This window comes from Canis lupus, chromosome 23 (assembly GCF_003254725.2).
Source record: "Canis lupus dingo isolate Sandy chromosome 23, ASM325472v2, whole genome shotgun sequence".
Taxonomy (NCBI): Eukaryota; Metazoa; Chordata; class Mammalia; order Carnivora; family Canidae; genus Canis; species Canis lupus.
In genome coordinates this window covers 43,140,253-43,163,686 of record NC_064265.1, presented here as the reverse complement: position 1 = coordinate 43,163,686, position 23,434 = coordinate 43,140,253, and the positions used below count along the sequence as shown (strand labels likewise).

The 23,434-nt window shown below is 34.7% G+C and overlaps 1 long non-coding RNA gene across 1 annotated transcript in view; it reads right to left on the bottom strand.

Moving 5' to 3' along the window:
* The window catches only part of LOC112661211 (uncharacterized), a 34,703-nt gene extending 17,394 nt beyond the window's left edge, over window positions 1-17,309 (bottom strand). Inside the window, exons 1-3 of the long non-coding RNA XR_003137514.3 lie at window positions 17,086-17,309; window positions 8,196-8,351; window positions 5,612-5,751 (exon numbers count right to left, since the gene is read on the bottom strand). This is a non-coding gene — a long non-coding RNA (uncharacterized LOC112661211). The remainder of the gene's footprint in view (window positions 1-5,611; window positions 5,752-8,195; window positions 8,352-17,085) is intronic.
* Between the last annotated feature and the right edge of the window lie 6,125 nt (window positions 17,310-23,434).

Below are 23,434 nucleotides of genomic sequence, written 5' to 3'. Positions count from 1 at the left end.
ATAAGGGCTGAGTTTTCAAAGAAGAGATTTTGGTGTGCATAAAGTTACACATGCAATTGCATTTTTCCACAATTACCTAGTCATGCTACAGACTGTCAACCACAGAATTCATTTGCTTCTTTTTTGAAAGATTTGCTTTGCTTGCAAAGATTTAGTTCAGTGACATATTTTTCTTCCTTCCTTTTTTTTTTTTCAATAAACAAAAGAAATTTGTGACTGTAACTCCTTACATCACATTTTATAAAATGCTGGACCTAAAATCATCTTCCCTTTTCACTTTACCCCTTTTCAAGGGTCCCATTTCTACCAAATGTTTTTCTCTTTAATTGAACAATCAACTTTAGAATGCTTTGTGAAATGACATAGAAAAAAATCATCAGTTGGTAGACTTTATACATTTAACATAAATTACACTTTTAATAACATGTAAATGTAGTATGTAGCTCATAGATGCAGAGTACAAATATATTAAAAGAAGACTACTGCTCAAAATAAGAGAAAACTAGAGTAGCAACCATAACCTTTACCCAATTCTGCCTTCTCATGTTTAAATGTGAAGAAAACGAGATAATATATGTGCTGATCTTGTGAAGTTGGGATTTTAGGAATTAGGGTATCACATTGTTTGTTGGTCTTATTTGCTATAGGTTCATTAAAAGTTACAGACATTTGAGCATTTCCACGTCATTCTTTTTTTTTTTTTTTTTTAAGACAAATGCCTCCTCTGCCAACAACAACAACAAAAATGTGTAACTTGGATACCAGGTCCTTTTAATGAAGCTTTTGAGTCTTACAAAATATGATTAATCTGATTAGTGATTCAGCCTCCTTTTATGCTTACATTATCTAACACAAAGAGCCCCCCTACAGGTTAAAGTTTAAACGTGGATTACCAGATAAAGCTAGTCCTGACGAGGTTTCTATGGTGCAAGGAAAAATTGGATTTGCTTTTCACCTCATCTCAGGCTCTGTCATCCTGGTTTTTGCCCTGTTCCCTTGTTCACAGCAAGGATATTAATTTTGTAGTAAAATCTTTAAGCAATTATGCAGATAGCTGTGAAAAAGCAACATACACACACAATAAGAGAAGCTTAACTGAAAAATGGACCCCAGATATTCATTAAAAACAGATGGCTACATTGCCAACAGCATAACTTTGGATGTTTGGGCTAAGCTGGTATTAATCTGCCACAACATGAAGAGAAGATGAAACTGCTGGTGTACAAACTGTGTATTCCTTCTACTTTTTGCTTACGAAGGAATACAATGATGATTTATGGCTGTCTTTTTGATAAATGTCCAAAAATGAACTCCTTACTCAAAAGTGAAACAACATTGTAATCCTTCTGGCTATCACTAAATGTTGATGCTCATTTTCAAAACACTAATAAAAGATAAAGAATCATATAGATGAAGTAGATCAAAGTTGATATTCAGTAATCTTGTTTTTAGATCTATGGGAAATGGGAAATCTTTCGATTAGTAACATTTCAAAGTCACTCTAAAGCACAATTTTGCATTTGTAATAAAGTAGATACATTTCTGGCCACTTAATTTGGGTTATTTGCTAAGTGGAAATTCTAAAATTTTCAGCTGAGACAAAGGTAAAGAAAAACAATCGGGTAAAGTAAGGCAGAAATATATTTTCCCAGCTCTTCAAGGAAAAGCAGAGATGATAGAAGGGCACTCTATGCAACTGGGGCAATTGTCATGATGATAAATGCTTAAAGTATATATTTCTTCATTTATATGATTTTCAAAGCAAATTTAGGTACAGAGTGTTATACCTAAAACTATATATATGCTGCTAGTCGTAGAACGGTTATACTGAATTTCAACCAGCTTTTGTTTTGTAGAAGAAATTCATCCAACTTTCAGGACAGAATGGCTCAGATACTCTATGGGCTGAGTCCCACTCAATCCTACCATCATGGAGATAGCCATAGTGATTATTGGATCTAGGGACTACTTGAAACATATTGGCATTATTCTACTGCTTTATCTATATATATGGAGGTTGACCTGAGAATGAGTGTTTGGAAATGGTGCTTGTTACAACTAAAGAGTTTGGATTTTTCCCCTATTGATCTCTAACCATTATTCTTTCTTATATAAATAATACATATTTATTGTAGAAAGAAATTAAATGGGTTTGCCAAAAAGAAAGTTCAGCTCATCCCTAATCCTACCACCTTGAAATGACTACCACTAATATTTTTGTATATATTTCAATATGTGTTTCTATTTATATAGATGTCTATTTTTAAAGAATTAGGAACTCACTGTGAATTTTGAAACCTGCTTCTATTCGCCTAGCAATCTATATAATAACTATTGATTATATATAATCCAGTTTCTACAACCTCATTTTACTGAATCCATAGTATTCATTGTATGGATAATCCAAAATTCATTTCACCAACTCCCTAGTGATGATAAAGAGTTTTATGAAAAAACACCTCAAGGTTTATTTATGCAACTAAAATTTGTATAAAACATGTGTGTTGCCAGTGAGTTAATCTTCTGGCATTGTCCCTCCTTCACATGTAAATAAAAACTTGCTTGGGCAAAAGTATATTCATGGAAAGAAGCAAATTCAGCCAGCCTTTTTGATTAATTCATTTTATTTTTCCTAAAGTGCATTTACAGTCTGGATAAAATATCTTGCTGCTAATGGAAGCAATCACATTGTGTTAATAACCCTAAACTATCTTTTGAATCTAATCTAATTTCCATCATCCCTGCCTTATTTTTCAATCAGCCTCTGTGTTTGAACCATGCAGATGGCTTGCTATTCCTCCAGTTTACTATCCTTAAATACCAGCAACTATTGAAAATGCAGTTCCCTCTCATAGCCCTGGAACTGTACTCAGTTGCTCTACTAAAGCTTCTACTCCTAACTCTGGGAAACAAACAAGGGATAATGGAAGGGGAAATGGGCAGGGGGATGGGGTGACTGTGTGACGGGCATTGAAGGGGGCACTTGACAGGATGAGCACTGGGTGTTATACTCTATGTTGGCAAATCGAACTCCAATGAAAATACATATATTAAAAAATAATTAAAAAATAAAAATAAAAAATACAGCTTCCACTAGCCTATGAACCCTTCCTTCATTTAGCTCCACCTCTCATAGTTATTTGCTGCTATATACAAGCAATAAGCCAGTGTCTCTTTGGGGTTCTTTTTTTTTTTCTTTGGGGTTCTTTTAATTGAAAAGATTTGTCCTCATGTCTATCTTTCTCAATAGACCGTGAGCAACTTTAGGGCAGGGTTGATGTCAGATTCATCTCTGAATTTCCAGTACTTACAGAAGTGGCTAATCTCTACTAGACATTCTAGAAATGTTCATTAAAATAAATAATGACCTGAAAACATCCTGACAAGACAAAGAAAAAAGCAACACAAAATAGGAGCATAGCTACATTTAGTAAGTCCTGAACAGGGCTGCCTAGGACTCAGACAACTCCTGTGGCCTCAGTATCACTCTAAGGGATGAAAAGACAGAAAGGCACATGCTTTATTTCTCCTTTCATCACTGTGAGTGGACAAACCTAGATCTGGGCTCACCCCAAGGAAAACTATGCTGGGCCTGACTATGTGGGGATATTGAAGGAGTAGGGTTAGATTTTGAAGCAAAGAGAAGTGGTTGCATGTGGACTTGACATTCTCTGTGATTGCTGCTGTCTCTCTCCTCTTTGAGTGGGAGTTGGGGGAGGAGGGAGGACACAATTATCATCACCTTAAGACAAAGAAGTCCCAGATATAGAAGAATCTAGTTCAGATATCAATGCTCACTGACAATTATTGAATACATATTGTGTGTGAAACACCACATTAGCTATTTACAATCATGGCTATGCTCAGTGGCTCTGAAAACCTTTTTGTCCACTTGCCTTGTGAGATGGTTTTGAAGAGAGACCTAGGAAGTCAGAGAAAGGGAACATTGGCTCACTCTAAAATAGGACTGGACCAGTCCAAATGAAATGAGATTCCTCAAAAAAGAAAGGAGCTTCTCATTCTTGGAAGGTGCCAGATAGCAGTGCACTGGGACAGGGGAATGATGCAGAGAGCTATCTCCTCATTGTGCAATTGCACCATATGATTTCCAAACCCCTTCCAAACCTAGAGTCTGAGAGCGCATATAACTCTTTATTTGTGCCCAAATAGCCTCCACCTAGAAGAATAATCCCATTTACAAATACTTTTCATGTGTTTCCTTGTTTGTCTTTCTAATTGAGAAATTGGCCAGACCCATAATGCTTCATTAAAAGAACTGTCTATATTAAATTTGGGAATAGAAATTATACACCTAGAACTATGTATGTATCAACTTAAAGCCAAACTCTTGACTAGATATTAAAAATCTCTCTTAAACCTTTTTCTCATATCAAGACTATCTTTCTGGGTTGCTGTCATATCATATTCTAGCAGTGGGATTCAACTGGCACATGTATCAAAAAACAATTTCTGTGGTTTGAAAATAATATTAAAGAATCTTTTATTTCAGTGATACCAAATGTTTCTTTGAGGTTAACATCTTGTGACAGGAAATGAACAGAACATTAAAAAAATATGCAGCTAGACATCATATGAAAATGTAGTGTATTTTCCCATGAGGAAACTTCCTCGTGCAGATACTTATTTTAAACTTCTTGGTAAATAAAAAGTGTTATAGAGTTAAATAAGAATACCTATAAATAAGGCATAACAAACAAATGATGATAGAAACACTATTTTTAACTGAGACTGTTTTTATTAACTACTTGTGTTTTGAAATTTTGATAATTCAAGTTGCGTATGACCAAATGTCTACTTTTAAAGAGGTAATGAGCTATTTAACATATTTTGTAGTATGGGCCAGAAAATTTGCTCTGATGATTAAAGCCCTTCACAAATAAGGAAGAGACCACAATCTCAAGTGCAAGACAAGGAAAAGTCTATTCCACCCAAAGCCATTGGCAATGCTCTAAATTCCACTTAACTACACCACACATTCCCATGTCCTCAGCAGCTCATTGCTACATTTGGACAAAACAACCAAAAGTGTATTCTATACTGATGATAGTAAAGGATTCTGATTTAGCCATAGTAAGAAGCTCAGAAATGTCTACTTTCATATTGTTCCTTTATTTACGTAGTAGGTTGATTAGTTAGCTAATGAACAGGTTAGTTAAACCCACCATGTTGCAAATGAGATTTGATGATGTTGATCTGAAGAAATAACTGGAACTTGAAATACTCAGTTTCTCATAGCCTATATTTCCTCCTTTTAAAAGTTGGGATAAATAATATCACCAAACAAATGCATAGCCAGGTATTTAGAAATGTGGAAAAGTTTAAAAGTATTATTTAAATGTTACATTATTTACTTTATCACTATAAGTCAGCCTAAAATAATTTTTAAAGCCATAAAGGAAACACATATGTATGAAGAAATATGCTCGTATTCTTGCCAAGATAATTTCATGTGCCCAACCTCATCACTACCAGAGAAGCTATCAGTTAGATTCTCTAAGAGTCACCAGTCAGAATTCACATGGTGTCACCTCTGAATATCTGGCATAAAGTGTCTGGTGCAGCAGAGTAGGAAAAACAGAAAAACCATCACCTTTGTTGTGGCCAAGAGTGCTATCCTGGGCAGGCTGTCACAATTCCATAAGATAGACCTCAGGGCTCTTTGTTGTTCACCGTCTGATCTCAGTTCCTAACTGGGGACTTCATTTCTGCTCTATCCAGCCAGGAGAAAAACTGCACGCAGTGGAAGAGAAACGAGAAAAGATATTTTATTTTCAAATCTGTAAAGAAGTTGTCTCTAACACTTTTCAAGAATAACTAAACCAAATGTAATATGAAGATACTGGAGGAAAAGTAATGAAATTACAAATTGCAGGGGGTCCAGAGTGCTATAGGTAATGTTGGGTTCAGCTAGTGAATTTTTCATGATTTCTAATTTGAGTTCTTATGCTAAAAATCTAAAATGCCTTGGGAAACAGGCACCTAGCTTAAAATAGGTGAATCTGGCTGAAAATACTTTGAGAGAGAGCAAGGGTGAACAGGGTAAGGTGGAGAGTTGAGATCTCAACGAAAGGCACCATGGCCACTCAGCCATCACTCCAGTCCAGTAAATCCAGCCCATCTTGGCAGTCCTGCTTTTTTGAGAGAACCTGGAAATCTGGATTTTAATGCAAGATCTAAGCTTGGGATGTGGTGATGTAATTTAATAATAAAAAAACTGTAGGACAAACAAAACGTGCCCACGTGTTGCATTTGGTCCATGAATATGTCCTCCTGCTGGAAATTCTAAGAAAACCAAGACTGGGCTTCAAAATATCAGATTTCGTGTCTGCTATTGTTTCCTGCCATTACTGGTACCACATGGTGATTGGCTGCATGAAATAATTAAACTTAGTTGGCAAAACATCCTTGATTTGGAACAAGAATACTCTGAGGTTTGCCAAGACATACTACAGTAATGCTCAATTATATTTTATGAAGGTATTTGATTAAAAATGCAGATAGAACAATCAATATCTAAAAAGCTTACTTTTATCTTTCTGTTACAGGATGGACTTTGTTAGTCTAAGTAGTCTATTTATGAATCTGTACACAAAGCCTTTGATTTTAATTTACCACAAAAATATGTGAGGAGCCAAATTATTAGTATTATTTTAATATCTGAGGAAAGAGAGCATTAACACAGACATAATTATAATATGAACAACTAACTTTTGCCTACTGAGCACCATTATGGCCAAGTTTGAAGCACTTCACATACAATCTTTTATTTAATGCCCATAATTACCTAAAGATATAGGTACTATTACTAACTGCATTTTATAGATGAGGTTATTGAGAATCAGAAGATATAAGCCATTTGCTCAAGGTCATAGAGTTAGTAAGTGGAATTTAAACCACTGCAGACTAATTTGAGCTTTTAAGCAACATGTTCTATTGCTGCTATTACTACTTATCTTGAGCCCCTCAATGAACCAGATGCTCTCTCATCACCCTGATGGCCCTGTGAAAAATATGTTATCATCCTTATTCATAGGTGAAAAAAACTAAGGCTCCGGAAGGATGGGTAATGCCCTTAATCGAAGAGGGAAAAGATGGGACACAATCTCATATCTGATGCCCAAGGCCTGGCATATTTTAAGCATATCACAGTGCTATCATAATGTAATAATTTCATATATTCTGCGTAGATGGAACCTAAACCATTTCTGTTTCAATGAAAGCTAATGTTCTTTGAGTCCATATTCCATGTCAATATAGGTCTATTGGACAAAATATTGCTAATGAATGAATTAGCCTTTAAAAGTTTATGAAAGCTTTTTAAAGTTTTCACTTAATTTCGAGATAACCTTCTTTCCTTTAATCTCTGATTTTATTCTTTATGTGCAATATATTTTGTTCATCTCAAAATACTTCTATAATGATTTTAAAATTTTCTAACTGTATGTTTTTGTCCTACTTAATAACTAGATTCCATTTCCAAATATGAATAAGGTTTTATGGGAAAGGTAGTGATTCCCGGTCAGAATTGAAATGAAAGAGACCTTTCTACTGCCTTTCCATAATGCTGACACCTCATTTTATTACTTGTTATTCTGATCTTTCTAAGCTATAGTTTTTTAATAAATATTTTGTTTACTGATTAACATTATTATATTACTGCTTAGAGTTTTAAAATATCACAGAGAAATTATAATTAATGCTTGTAATTTCTCTTTTATGCTCAGATCTTATTTTGAGGAAGAATGTTACCTTTTTCTAGATTATTTATACTCGAGTCACACAAATTGGTATAAAGTGTCTGGTAGATGAAGCTCAGCTACTTACACAAAATAGTAGAAATATCAATGATCTTAGGTAACATTTAAAATATAATAGCAATACCTTCCTATTTTATTAATTGACTTCTGGTCAGTTGCAGCAGAGTTATTCTTAAGCACAGCTACAAGCTCTCACTTCAAATAACCATTTTATAGGAATTTAGTGAATTTAAATATGCCATGTTTTTACCGTAGACTTCTCAACATATATTCCTGGAAAGATTTACGATTAAAATCACACCGGCAGCAAACTGCAGCTTTTCATACCAAAAAGCCAAGAACACAGGGCTGTGGGAAAATTTGATAAATCACACTCTAAGACTCACAACTTAAAAGCTTCACTTTTCTTTCCCCTACCCCATAATGTTGACCTTGGTCCGGTCTGTTCCTCTCTGATTGTTTGACTTGCATTCCCCTTCATGGATGATGGTTTCTTATTAAATTATTTATGGACGTGGCTGACACTAGTTGAATAGATTCATTAAATTTCACAAGTTGTTGGAGTCTAGTTCACTGGAAAAAAAAAAACCCTCTTTAGACTCTTTAAAGGACAAAAAGCGTCATTTTTTTTGAGCTCTTTTAAAGCATTTAATAAAGCATGAAAAGATATGACATCAATCCCGCTAAAACACAAGGGAAAATGAATGATGTTACTGTAAATCTTTACATCAATCACACCCAATACTTCGGAAAACAATATAGTTTTGTTTGCATTTCAGAAGTGACAAACAACTCTTGTGACTGGCTTAACATAGTCACTTTCTATTAGTCAAGACCAGAAGCAAGTCAGAATTAAAATGTGGCCCTGCGTTGCTAGGCAGCGGAGTTGTCTTGACATGGTGGTTAGTTTCCTTTTCACTGAATGACAACAGTGAAATGAAAGAAGTTTTGAAAAACTTGATAATGGTTTTCAAAGGAGGAGGATAATTGGTGGTGCTCGCTTGTGCAGCACTGTGTGGAAACTTTCAGGCGGCCGTGAGAGAGGACTGTCACTAAAAATTTAAACTCTTGTACACAAACTTGACCTAGAGTCTTCTCCAGGTTTTGGCGGTTCATTTTCTGAACACCCCTCTGAGACCAAGGGGTGTAGGATGAAAGCGTTAAGACAGATGGGTAAAGCCCCAAAGAAAGAAAGGAATCAATAGTTGTGATTTAATCCATTGGTGAAAGGGAGGAATTAAGTAAAATCTTAAAAATGAGAAATGTGTAAAAGACTTTTAGCTAGCACCTATAAAAAAATATTTTAATTGCATAGTGAGTTGCAACTGAGCAAACATTCAAATCAAATGCAGGAAATAGAGAAAGGTAAAAAAAAAAAATCTTTGCTTTTATATGCCAGGGATAAAACAATGACCCTGATGTTATTTTTTTAATATACTCTAGTTTAATTCAGAAAAATGTCCCCAACATGATAACTCCCAAAGCATCTGAAAATAATTACAACTTAAGCTTTTGTTGTCTGCGGTAATAATCAAACAGAGCATATATTTAACAAAATACAAACAAAAGACCCCAAGCAAACAAAAAACACACAGAAAATACACGTTGCTCACTATTTCATCCCAAACTACCTAATGCAGGAACATTTTGTTTAACCATTTAATTTACCCAGAATTTTAAAAACTGAGCAAAATGGACTCATAGTGAAAGAAGGGACCAATTAGTGTTGGATTAACATTCATGGTTATTTACAGTTGTTTTTGTATTTGTTCTTGTGCTCTGACTTCCTAAAATTTCACAACCCAAAGATTTAGAAAAATGGGGTTGTTTAGACGCAAAGTGCAATGAAGTGGCTGTGACCATTGTGTAGACACCACCTCTCTCATTATACCCTCTCAATCAACACTCAGTACACAGGAAACCGCAATAAAGCCCATCTGCCACGGTTAATCTGCAGGCAAACCCACACCCATGTCTATGCCCGTTACTCTCCAGCCTTATTATTCTCAGATCCAAAGCTTCATAAGGGATCAGCCAAAGTCCATTAAAGTAAATAATAGCTAGAAATGACAGGCTTAGCAAGGATTGGGAGGAAGTTGAAGACCAATCTGAGCTCCGAGCTCTGATTAATAGAGAAAAGCATTAGGAGAAAAGGGGAGAAAAATGACCTCAGCCTGCTCCAAAGAATTCCTGAACCTTCGTTGTTAGGGCAAGTGCTACCATCTGAGACGTTAGTGATCCTTGGATTTCCTTCACTTTGATGCAGCTCAAATGGGAAAATTTTGAAGGTTCAGCAAGGCCCCAGACCTCAGCTGGAAAGCTGTCTGGAGTCAACCCTGTCAAAATTCTCTTGTGTAAGAGAAAGCCTTTATTAGCTAGATTGCAACAACGGCAATAACAACACCCACAAACGCCCGCCACCGTCTCATGAGGAGGGGCCTCTGCTAGAGATTGCAGATGCATTTATTATTTCCTTGTACATAGTCATTTTTTAAACATCTCCAAACAGATGTAGTAAGATAAAACAATAGTGACTCTTAAAATGAATGCCTTTCAGGAACTAGCTGAATTTAGTCTGCTGATAGGAAAGTGTGTGTGTGTGTGTGTGTGTGTGTGTGTGTGTGTGTGTAGGGGATAGTATTCAAATATTTATTCAGTTTCATCTTGAAATGTGATATTTATATTTTCATTGTACAACACAAAGAATCCTTCTGAAGTAGTTCAAGGTTTGTTGAGTCAAGACAGAATCAAAATGCTTCAGTTATTTCAACTGTGTGTTTTATATAAATTGACCAGGAAAAAAAATCCCAAATTAGTTGTAAAAAACCTTCCTCCCTTCACCATTTAAAAATTATTTTTACAACCTCTATTTGATAAATTGCCTAATGAGAGGATCCTAGGCAATGATACCCTCCACCTCTCCCCACATAAGTGTATTTGGTCTTCAAATGAGACATTTTTGAATTTTGGAACAGCTATATACAGATTTTGTTTTGTTTTGTTTTTAAGAAATCTGTACCTGGTAGACCTATTGGTGATAGGAAGAACTCATTTCAAGTCTGCTCTGTTAATAAAAAAAATGTCTTTCCTTGTAGAAAATACTACAGTCTTTATGAAATGTGAATTGAAATGAGAATAGTAGAGAGAGCTCAAAAACTGTGAGGGCTCTTTACAGTTAAGAGTTGAAAAATAACAAAGCAGCCCCTGCTTGTCAGAAATCCCAGGCTGAGGGGGGAGAAAGCATTTGGCAGAGGCAGGCAGGTATAGGGAAAGCCCTAGTGATTTCTCAGGAAGATAGTAATGGTCCAGATGAGGACTTGATGTCAGGGAGGCTCACCTTCGAATGCATTCCTTGTTCAAGTTGATATTGTAGCATGCAATTTTCATAAATAAAATGAAGAGGCAATGTAAAGAACCATGGATAAAATGATGGTTCTTCACAGATATTGCTGATAACTTGGCTAATGCACTGTTGATGTGCACGTGGTACAATTTTCATATTTTAATCTTAAGTAGAACAAGAAATGACAATTATGAAAAGACAAAATAGATACCACCAACAGCTGTAATTGCTATCCAGGCTGCTCAAAGATGGGCAAAAGACACAGTAAATCAATATTAAGTTCTCTACAAACGCAGGTATCACAACAAGGACATCATATAACATCATTATAAGCAAATTCTAATACAATTTGGACAGTTGTAAAGAATATAGGATGAATACAGGGAATGTGAGGCTAACTTGTCCTCTGCAGCTTCAGCTGGTATATATTCCAGAGGAAAAAAAAAATCCCTGGGAAGCATGGCTATGTATTTAGTTAAGTATGCAAACTGTTGTGGTTTTAGTAAATGAGTGTGATCTTCCTTTTCACAATTTAAAACGTTAAGATCATCAAGGGTTAAATGATTATGCCACATGCAATTATAACAAGTTGAAATTCACCAGGTTTAATACACTAGGATTTGGGGAAATGTTTTTGTGTATAACTACATCCTAGGAAATATGATGTGATATTAAAGAATATCTAATTAAACTGGTGGATTGAGAAACCACCTACCTTAAGAGGAAAAAAACTATTAAATATTAAAAGCATAGTATAAATATAATTAAAAGAATGAAAATTGAAACAGCTCAATGCAAACTGTGGCAATGGGAAATGAAATTTTTTAAAAAGGCAAATAGAAACAAAAATTTTGAGGAAAAGATATAGCGAAAGTGATAAATGTGTACAAACATTTAACAGTAAAATCAAAATTAAATACTTGCTTTAAATATTATAGTTGTAGAGTATAATGATTTAAGCAACCTAGAAAAAGTAGGACTGATTTCATGTACAGCTTTCTGAGGATATTTATTTCCTGTATGGAAAATGTAGCACAAAAAGAAGTTTTTATAAATTCTTATCTGTCTTTTGCATGTGTTCATAAATTATGTTACGTACTTTTAAAGATTGGAGTATTTCACGTTTGCTTTGAACATTTAAAATTTTTACATGAAGTAAAATGATTAGGATCTGTTCCTTCATCTTCTTCCTTTTTCCATAACTGAACATTGCTTTGAGTTCACAGGCTCCTCCACAACTACACAGATATGCAACGTAAAAGAAACTGTTTTGACCATAACTTTCTGATTTGTATACAAATGCTACAAATATGAAACTAAACTTGAATGATTTTTGAGAATTTTTGGTACAAGAGAAGAAATAATCTATTAATCAAAAGACTACCAGTCAGAAACATTTTTCTTTTGTGTGTGTGTGATAAGGAAAAACAACAAAAATAAAAACGCATCAATTGTTTACTACATGGGTTTGCACTTCCATAAGATTTCATCTCCCTGGAACATTGTCCTCATGCTACCATTAGATGGTAGACGTTCTTAAATTACTTTGCTACTTATACAAATAAACAATTAAGTGTCCATATAATAAAGTTTATGCACATGTGGAATATGTTTATAAGTAGTTATATGCATGTCATTATGTATATTACAGCATAAACTGACCCTTATACATGATCTCATGTAACATGCATAAATAAGCAACTGGATTTCATGGCCTTGAAATGTATTTTTTTTTTTTTTAGTCAACCAAGCACAATTGAAAATTTAATTTCATTCATGAAAAATCAAAAGGTTTTAATAATAAACATGCTGTGTAAATAAGCAAGATTGTGATCACAAATGTTCTCCATTAGTCTGCGTAATAGAATTGACTTGTAATGAACTTAAGCATGAAAAAAATCGTCTTTGGGGTATATCGTGTTGCCATTGACACTTAAAACAGCACTCTTTTCTGTTCTTGATGTCAGTGCAAAATCTTTAAAATGAAAAATCCTTTTCTCATCCCTTTACCTAATACTCAGAAAAAGGCCACTACTTACTTTCTGCCATAATAAGGATCTTCAAGAAATGGTTATACTGCTAAGAAGTAAAGGCCTTTGTGCTAACCACAAGGTGTCTCCAATCTTTAAATCCTCCAGATTCACTCCCTTCCCTGTTCCATATCTCAATACCAAGTGAATCTATATGATCACACTGTCACATTTGGAAACTTTAAAAACACTCATCCAGATGTAAACTGAAAGTGTATTACTTTTGAAGACATTCTGTCAAACTTAAATATATATGCAAAAATATATATTATATTACATACAAATTATAGTTGTATATTATACGCTTATAATATAGTACATATTAAATAAGAATTTACCAATTATTTATGACTTAATATTTGGAACTTGGTCTCTTAAAAATAGTGATACAATACCAAAAAAAGCGGGGGGGGGGGGAGTTTAACATCAAACTTCATTTCAGTTTATGTATCATCGAGATTTAATTTTTAAATAGTCCCATCATCCAGCTACAACCAGCAACTCCAAGGGAATTACAATTTCATAGTGGACTATACACACCCTCAAATATCCACAAATGCAACTAATTCCTGGTTTTTGCAAACCAGAGCTATTGGTGAAAAGCAATTACTAAAGCTCACCTCATTATGAAGTATGAATGTATAACTAAGAATGAATCTTGCTTCACAGAATTCCAACTACAGAAAGTCTTTCTAATTCAAGGCCATGTATGGCTTATCTCCCTCTGTACACAGAGACGGAATGTCGTGTGTGTGTGTGTGTGTGTGTGTGTGTGTGTGTGTTTAATGGGATGCTGTTTATCCCACTATATCTTACCACTCTGTCTCTTTGGATAACAATCACAGGACCCAGATGCTAAGGGTAAGTGATATTTTCCCACAAGCGGCTTCTGGCTCCTTGGCAGACGTGGTAGGCAGTTGTGTTGGCAGCCGCTGCGCTGCCTCTGGCTCTCTTGTGTGGCTTTGCTGTTGAAGGGATGCTTGGCCTGCCCTGTCCTCCTGGATACCATTTCCCTCTGACAGCCCTTGGGTTTTGTGAAGCTTTATTCTGTGCAAATCCCTTGTGCAATCTCTGGATGAACTCTCCAAAGGCAAAATAGGGCCTTTCTTTATAGTTGTGCCTGATGATCAACTGAACTGCTATTGCAGGTACTCAGGAAAACCCAAACCCAAACTTTTCCAGTCCTTGTGGGTATTTTGTTCTCCTTTCTGTTCTTGTTTTCCCTCTCAGCACATTGTATCCCAACCTAATTGCCAGGGGGTTGGCCAAATGATTTTGTATAAATGCTGCGCTTTGTGATTTTTATGTTGTAATTTATGTGATTTTTAAAAGTCCTTTGTTTCCCCCCATATCCATCATCATAAATAATTTTTGACGATTTTTTTTCTCAGATCATAAATAACATTATGAAAGAAGTCTTGTAGGAAATGCAAAGAAAGAAATTTGTGAATTCCCTGGGCCATGGGTTGATGAACTATTTAATGAAATGAAGTAGCGTGCTTCTGATATTGATACAGAAGTAATACTTCATTCCCTGCATGCTTGTAATCTGGATGACATTTTGAAGCATGTGCTCAAGTTGTACAAACAAAGGCACACAGCAGAGCCAAAGATGGTTTCAAAGACACCAATATAACTGTCTGCCGCATAATTTGTGAGACATTTTCACGTTTCCTCACAGTGATATCACAAAAGTAGTCATAAATGTGTATCAGGGATTAAACGATTCGCTGGTTTACCATATGGCTGACCACAATCCCCAAGGAAAAACAATATTTGGGGGAACTGATAGCCATATTTTCTTTGTAATCTGAAATATCAACAAAGATCCCAAGTTTTCTGAAAGAAATACCAGGCGCATTTTGCAGGGAAACGCTCACTCCATTTAATCCTGGGTTGAAATGATTTCTTTCTAATTTGCCATTTTTATCTATGTGACTGCAAAGCCCTAGAATTATTGATAGTATAGTTTTATAGTGTAACAAGTAAATTGCTACCTGGTCAAAAAAAACAAAAAAAAACAAAACAAAAAAAAAAAACAAGACTTACACAGGTGTTACATGGGTCTTCAGGTAATTATCTAAAGTGCTTTCTTACCAGAGTCTTCCTGTGTTGTATGGAGAACTGAAAATTCTCTGATGTGCTAGGTGATAATATTAAAAATTAAGAACAGATATAATTTAGAGAAGAGCATCACTGAAGCCTCACAGGGAACTGAAGATCTCTCCTCAAAGCTTTAACTCTGCTTTGGTAAAGTTTGTTTGTAATATCCAATCCTCTCTCAGGCGGGGCATGTATTTATTGTATACAATGTTCTGCAAACCATGTGCTTCTAGCTCAGTCAGGAAATTATCACATTCCAACGTGATTCCAGTATTCTGATTTGCGAAAAAAATAAAATCCAATTCTAGTTAAGCAATTCTAGTTTAGGAGCAATTCTAGTTAAGCTAGGATAAAACCCCAAAGATTGTTGACAATTAGGTTTGCTGTGAAGTATTTGATCTGATCTCTCCGTTCATGGATCAATTCTGCTCTTTCTTAAATGTAAAACGTTTAATAAATATTTCAGGAAACTTAAAAGAAATGTTAAAGGTTTCTGTTAAGCATTCTGACCATCCACCTTCTAGTTCTGTGAAACATGGCACTTTCCAGAGTGACAACTGCTAAATTTTGGCTTCTCCTTTTCTATGTTACATAAGAATCCAAAAGGTTGTAATTATGTATCTATACACTATTCCATAGCAATTTAGACAACATTCCTCTGCTAGTAACTTTTTTCATTTTCACAAATAAAAATTTAGATTACACTGCTTGAGCTTTTCCTCTCACAAGGTTTGGGAATGTATAGTTCTAGGTTTAAAAGACCTGAAAAGATCATGTTGAAAAGGTATATTTATACCAGCAGAGTCCCTGGTAGCATTCTCCAAAACAATAAGCAAAAAGAAAACTAAAACTATTTTTGGTTCTCTTTCTACCAGAAGGTGTCACTATTGGGACTACAAGGTAGCGATCCCAAGACATCTAACAAAATTTACTTGAGAGAAGATCATGCATTACCTGTATAATCCAGAAGGTAATTTACTGACGTGCTCACCAAACTATCCTACGAAACATTGCTTGACTAAAATTCTATCTCAAATAAACACGAAATGATTTGAAATATGAAATGACCCTGCAGAAAGCAAGCAGGGAGAAATCCTAAGGTTCAAGAGATTGGTCATTGCAACAAAAAATAACCCATGGGATTTTTGAAAGGCAATTGAGGTGTTTTCTTGGTATGCTCCCATTTCAAATAATATTGAATATAAAAATATAAATGTTGTAAAACAAGAAAAGAGGGTTTTGTCTTTTGAAAACTTTCAAAGTTAAATGACACTTGTGGAGTCGGGTGATTTTTTCAAAGAGAAAAACACCCCCAAGTTTCCCCATGCAGAAACACATCACATATATCCTTATCCTAAGAAATACTAAATAATTTTAAGCTTCTGGTGGGAAGATTAAATCTTCTCTCTTTTTTCCTCCCAAAGTTTTTTCCTCTAGAAAGAGCAATGAGTCTATTCTTGGCTTAATTTGATGAAAACGTGCTGCAATGATATTTTCATGTTTAATCTCACTTGGGGAGACTATGTTTGGTCCATATTCCTTCACTATAAGTGGGAAAGCTTGGCAGTAATCTTCTGCTTTGCAATTAAGCAAAAAGTAATTTTTGGATACTTTAGTTCTATCTAAAGATTCAACTTTTTCTTAAATTTGCAAATTGAGGGAAATATTGTAGGAGTATGTGTGTCAGCAGGGTGCCCCGTCCACCACCCCTTGCACACAATGTTAAGAAATAAAATTCCCTGTTTGAATGGCTTTAAATCTCACATTTGCACGAGATTCTGATGTACAAAGTAAAAAAAGAGAGAGAGAGAGAGAGAGAGAGAGAAATTACCTGTGATATCCTTGTTGAACAATCTGAACATATCTCAAAAGTGTCCAAGCAGCTCATGCATCAGAGCTTTATGATTCTTTTTATTACCTGAAAAGAAGCAGTTAGACATGACCACTTCAAAAGTGTGAACACGCCATTATTCAATGTTTTGTACGGTGTGTTCATCAGTGATCCACCTCGTGTGCAACTTGCCGGTCAGAGCTAGAAGTCATCCTCTTGCGGGCTTTTCTCTAAGGCGGTTCCATAGGACAAGTGCACTGAGAGGGACTCGCCAGTAGAGGCCTCTCTAGATTTGCCTTCTGCCTGAGAACTCTGGAATGAGCCTGGAATCCGCTGCGGTTAACACAACTACTTGAAAAGATTCTTGTTGCATAGGGAAAAAGATCACTCTTTAATGCCCTTTTAAGTTCCACGATGTTGATTAATGTTGCCCTTTACATTAATGATGTTTCAAGTAAAAGAAAACAAATTTAAAATGGATCAATTCTATTGAGGATGCATTAATTAGACAGAGACTGTGCCATATGCTGCGGCTGGAGGCTCTGCTGGCCTTTCCCTTGTAGTTACCTGTGTAAAATCCACCCTATCCTCTACATGAATGCCCAAGCTGAATAGCTATTTGAATGCAGGCTTTAGTTTGATTCGCCATACAAGGGGTACTGTGTCACTGTGTTTTCTTTCTAGGAGTCACTAAGTGATTTCTATATCTGTTGTCATGGTGATATAGCAAAGCAGGGGGAAATGGGGGCGACTTCAGGCTTTCTCCTCACCCTCTGCACTAAGATGTTGTTAGCAAGCCTATAAAACATTGGGCTTTCTCTGGGCCTTCTTTTTGTTCTCTGATTGTCAATAAAACTCATTTTAAGGGTAACAAGGACATCTAAATGTCATCTGTCACCGTGTTAGAGAGATTAAGTTTGTTTAGGGACTTGTGCTGGACAAAGGCCACTATTTGTTCCGCAGATACAAAGCGGTGTTGGCTATCACCACTCTTGATTTAGAAGGAGGCCCGGAGACCATCGAGGAAACATCATCTCAGTTGCAGGTGACGGAGAGGCCTTCTTGACGTGACAGCATTAAAATGACAGAAAAATAATGATGGTTTTGAATGAGAATCTGCAGTTCTGTTTCCCACACCCCTTTGTAGACACCCCAAGCGTAAAGTCTCCTCTTAGACCTGAGCTAAGAAAACAGCTGTCGAGGGCCACTGGCCTATTTAAAAACATGACATAACACACCTGATGGTCCTTGAATGAATGATAAAAGAAGGGAGAGAGGTTTTCCAAGGGAAGTCTGACAATAATATGTTCTGCATTAATTCAGCATTTGCCCAATAATGAGGCTAAATGGAATGTACAGATTAATGAAGACATTGGTGTTATTAAAATCAAATCCTGTGGTTCATATGCTTTTCTTAATAATGAACATTGTGGCTATTGGAGAGGAAGAACAGGATTTTTTTTTCTATTAATTTGGCACACATCCCAGATCTCATTCAACCAGAACCTATCCCCCACAAAATGCGTCCATGGCCTTTATGCGCCGTAGTCTGTTTTATATCTGTGTTGAGGGAAAAAATATTTCCCCCCTTGATAGAAAGATTTTAAAAAGTGAACATGGAACCTAAGTAATAATTAAGTAATTTTAAAAAGAGGATGCTTCTTTCAGTATAAAAGGTGATCGGGAGGTATATAAAATTACACGCACATAATGGGGTGCTCACATCACATCTGCCCGCACTCTGGAAATTGGGCAGCTATCTCGGGGCTTTCAGAAACTAGCCACATTAATTCATCTCAAATACTATTTTATAGGAAATATTCATGGTAGAGAGTGCCACTTATGTTAAAACTTAGATGAACTGTTATAAATGTTGGACGATGGGACGTTCTTTATTTACAATTTATTGGATCTTGATTTGGATATTGATGAAATATGAATGAAAGCACAGTACCATGACCCATTTTCTAATATCTCTGTGAGCATGTATGACCCATGTGTATATGCACAAGAGCCACACTTAGACTGGAGCTCACATTTGAAAGGACAATGGGACAACGATAACTCCTGCTTGGCTTTGTGGAGGAAGTTTGCCATATATGTATGTATATACATATATGGCAAACTTTGAGTTTCCTTGATTCATGCCCTCTCAAATCAATTTGAAAATTTGATTTTAATCATGCTGAGAAGAGGTGTAGAGCCACGAATGCTATATACTTCAACTCTTGGGCAGATTCCACTTTCATTGCATATTTGGCAGTGTATGAGGAAGATAAACTTATAAAGGGCAACATTGAGAACTAGACCTTTTAAAAAACAAAAACAAAATCCCTGGAAGCTGCGCAGTCACACATTTGTAGGTATGTCTGTGATATTAAACATGTGCAACTACTAAAAAGAGCTGCAGCAGGATTCCCTTTTTTAAAAATTCCTGGAGCAAATTACCACCAAGCTCAGTGTGTGTGTGTTTTTTTTTTTTTTTTAAGATAGAAAGATTTAGTCTAGACAAACTAATGAAAGCAAATACAGTGCTGAGATGCTGTTACATCAATATTATGGGCCTAGATGACTTTTGTTTAGTATCTTAATAGCTCGGTCATTTGTTATTCATTCAGCTACACACGAGACACCAGGGTGTTATGAAGGACAATACTCTCGGGGCATTTTGAGTTCAATGTGTGTTTCTCTACTTATGCAGAACATGTGTTGGCATCAGCGATGGTTACAACAGGGGAATCACAATATACAATGAAGTTTTACCACGTTGCTCTGAGATGATTTTCTGTGTCTTGGAACACAATCCTTGGAACAGCTGAAGTATAGGTCTAGTGCTCTGTTATAGAACGTATTGGGTATATGTCTCCTTTCTATTTTTAACCTCTTGTTTCTTATATTATCTCAGATAAAGAGTTATCTAAAAGAATCAAAATCAAATCCCCAACAAAAAGTATGCTGAGCTTTAGAATAGGCCAACAAAAACTAATACTTGTCACTTATACTTGAAGCTGTAAACAAGGGGACTGAGAAAACCGATTGGAGAAGTCCAGTAATTCACAAAGATAAACAAGCATGCACATACACACAAACTTACATGCATTGAGTTTCACTGCTTTGTCCCCAAAAGGACATCTATGTCACCCTAGATGTTTTGTAGCTTTACAGATTCAGAGTACTTCAAATGAGACAAGTAAAAGGAAATGGGTGCTGCACTGTATCATTTTTTCCCTAAATTTCTTGGGATGAAAATCCTCTAAGTGCCTTTACATGACTATGCAATCTAGATACATTATTTAATTTGTATGGCCTCAGTTCCCTGTCCAGGAAAATGTAGGGATAGGTTTAGGTAACCTCTGAGGGCTCTTTCAATCCCAAAAGGCAGTTACATTCATAAAAGGTTTTCAATTTTTATAAATGTCTAATATTTTGAAAGCAACTATTTTTATTAAGAAAAAATAACAGAATTGACAAGATTTTCACAGTATGATTAATATTCAATAAGATATGCAGCAATTTGCTTAAGATTTACTGTACCAAATTAAGAATCCGGGCAGTTGTATTTTCTAAGTACTATAATCTTTTCACTTTTGACAAATGAGTAGCAAAAGAGTTCATCAGATTGGGACTAAGTTAATTCAGCAAGGTTTTGTGTCATCTTGGATTTTTAACTACTCCTTTGCACTCAGGAAATAAACAACAAACGGAAACCCATTAATGAACATTCCATAAGAAAAAGACAGTATCTTTGATGAATAATACACTCATTTGATATGTTGTTGTCATCTGGTTCAAGTGACAATTGACAATATTTCCTTCCCCTCTCCGCTCCCATCCTGCCTCCAGATTCTCAAATCATGCTTTTTATTCTTTTTAGAGCAATCATACGATATCTAAATTTATTATAAAGTGAGTGATTCTGGGAGGTAGTTTCTGCTTGTCAAATTCACTTTCCACTTTACAGAATCCACTATTTATTCTTTTACCAATTGTGGTCATCTTCAAGTAGATCTGTGAATAATATGAATAAGGGCGACTAGCATTGTTTTCTGAAGAATGTTTTCAGCCAAATAAAGTACTCCATGAACAGAAACAGCTTCCCAAAGATGTTGGATTGATACAATTATATACAATTCTTTCTATCTCTTCAAGAGGCTCATTTCTTCTACTGACTAGAGTTTCAACATGTTTTCATTCCAATTTCTGAATATAAAATTCTACAATATTTATCCAGGTTCTATTTCTTCAGCTACTAATGAAAATTGAAATACATACCCTAGTACAATCATTTTTTAAAAGATAGGAATAATTCATTTTTCATTAATAGTAATAACTGCACCAAATGGGAAAAAAAAAACCCTATAATGTTTAAGAAAGCATAAGGAGAATTAGTCTAATAATGTATGTTTTAGAAAGATGACTCTTGTCATATTCTCTTATTAGTTATTGGTAGTATTTTTTAATAAAGATTGAGTAAAATGTTATGAAGTAATCAAAATTCTTGACTAGATCATCTTAATTTTTAAAATTAAAATCTTTTCTTTTTCATATTTTAAATTATACCAATAACTTACTGTCATCAAATATTTTAAAGCAACAAAGTAAGAAAAAATAATGACATAATTATAAACTCAAAATGTTCCTTGAATCTGCATCACAGCTTACTATTTTCAATAGAACTTAGGACTTAAATTCTACAAAAAAAATTTTGGACTTGTATGGAAAGATAAATAATAAATCTACTGAGAAGACAGCATACCTTAATTTTGATTTAATCATAATGGTGACAATTTAAAAATACTTTTATGGAAAAATTTTAAATATAAAACTATAACTTTGAAAATGTTACTGAAATCAACTTTCCGTTTAAAGAAATATTCCTACTTATGAGTGTATTATTTGTAGCATTTTCAGACTTCATGATATTCTAAACAGAGATGTACGTCATATAAGCCAAAACATTTGAATGGTTAAAAAAGTTAGAATCTCAGTTTTATATGAAAGCCATTCTTTTAACATAATTTAAGTTGAAATAATGGAGTCCCTTTATAACTCTGCTTACATTTGTACTATCTAAAAATCAAGTAAACAAACAAAGAGCATAGTATATAAAACTTGAATAAGTTTTCCATTTTCATTGCAGCATTTGAAGAACAGATTTTTCAAGCTGTAAAAAAACAAAAATGGATTTTATTTATCTATCTTTTTAGGGCTTCAAGAATCAGTTTCATTCATTTTGTTGCAAAATTTTATACATGCTTTAAAAGAATGGCTTGCTTCTCTTTTAGTACTGCTACCTAAGTTTCTGAATGTTTGGATGCTTTTTATATTATCTCACATATCAGTCTTTAGTGAAGCGTTGGTTAAAGTGAAATATTCATAGGGATTTCACAGTTTATTTATGAAGACTTTTCCCATCAGATCTGAGGTGAAAAAAAAAAACAAAACATAGATTTTCTTTAAATTTCCTGACATATTAATAAAATAATGCCTTGAAGGGTGGAAAAATCAACATTCCATTATTTGAATTTCGACTCTAAAAATTACATAGGGTTATTGATATAAAGTGATAGTAATAAGCAAAGTAGATCTCCCATCAGATAATAATCTTGTTGCTTTCAAATCCTGGCCACCTTTGGGTTAAAAATTGCTAAATTAGGTATTATTAAGCTATCTTTAAATAGAAATTTTTCTACTGATAGAACTCCATTTAATAACAGAATAAAATAGCTGAGGAATGTGATAACAACCAAAGAGTAAATATGTATTTTCAGAAAATATTTGAATTTGGCTCATTTGTAAGTGAATGCATATGTAATTTTAAAAGAATATCTTAAATATGTTGAAATATCTTAAAATATGTTAAAATAGCAACATCTTCATTGGATGGTATAGCCTTTTTGGAAACTATAAAGACATCATCTTCACTTCTTTGCTCTTATCAGACTGAGATCCCATTTCTTTTAATGCTCTTTTCTTTTTCTCTTGCCAAGACTAATTTACTTGAAGTAATTTTGTTCTCCTTCCATCATTGCATTTTATCTCTCTTATTTCTGTGTCTTTCTTTTGCCTAACCTTGGTATCTTCTTATGGACTCTCTTCCTTTAATAACAATCTTTAATAACATTATTGATAGGTTCACATGTTAGTCTTTATTATTTAAGCTCGATATTTAATGAGACCACTTTAAGTAGCTTAGAAAAGTGAGTAAAAAACACTTACATTTCATATTTAAATAATATTGTGCCCCTTGTAAATACTTCCTGAAATCATACTCAAGCCTCTATTTAATGTATGAATTTATAATAATTTGGTTTCCTCTTCATCAGGCATATTTAAGTTGAAAAATCCT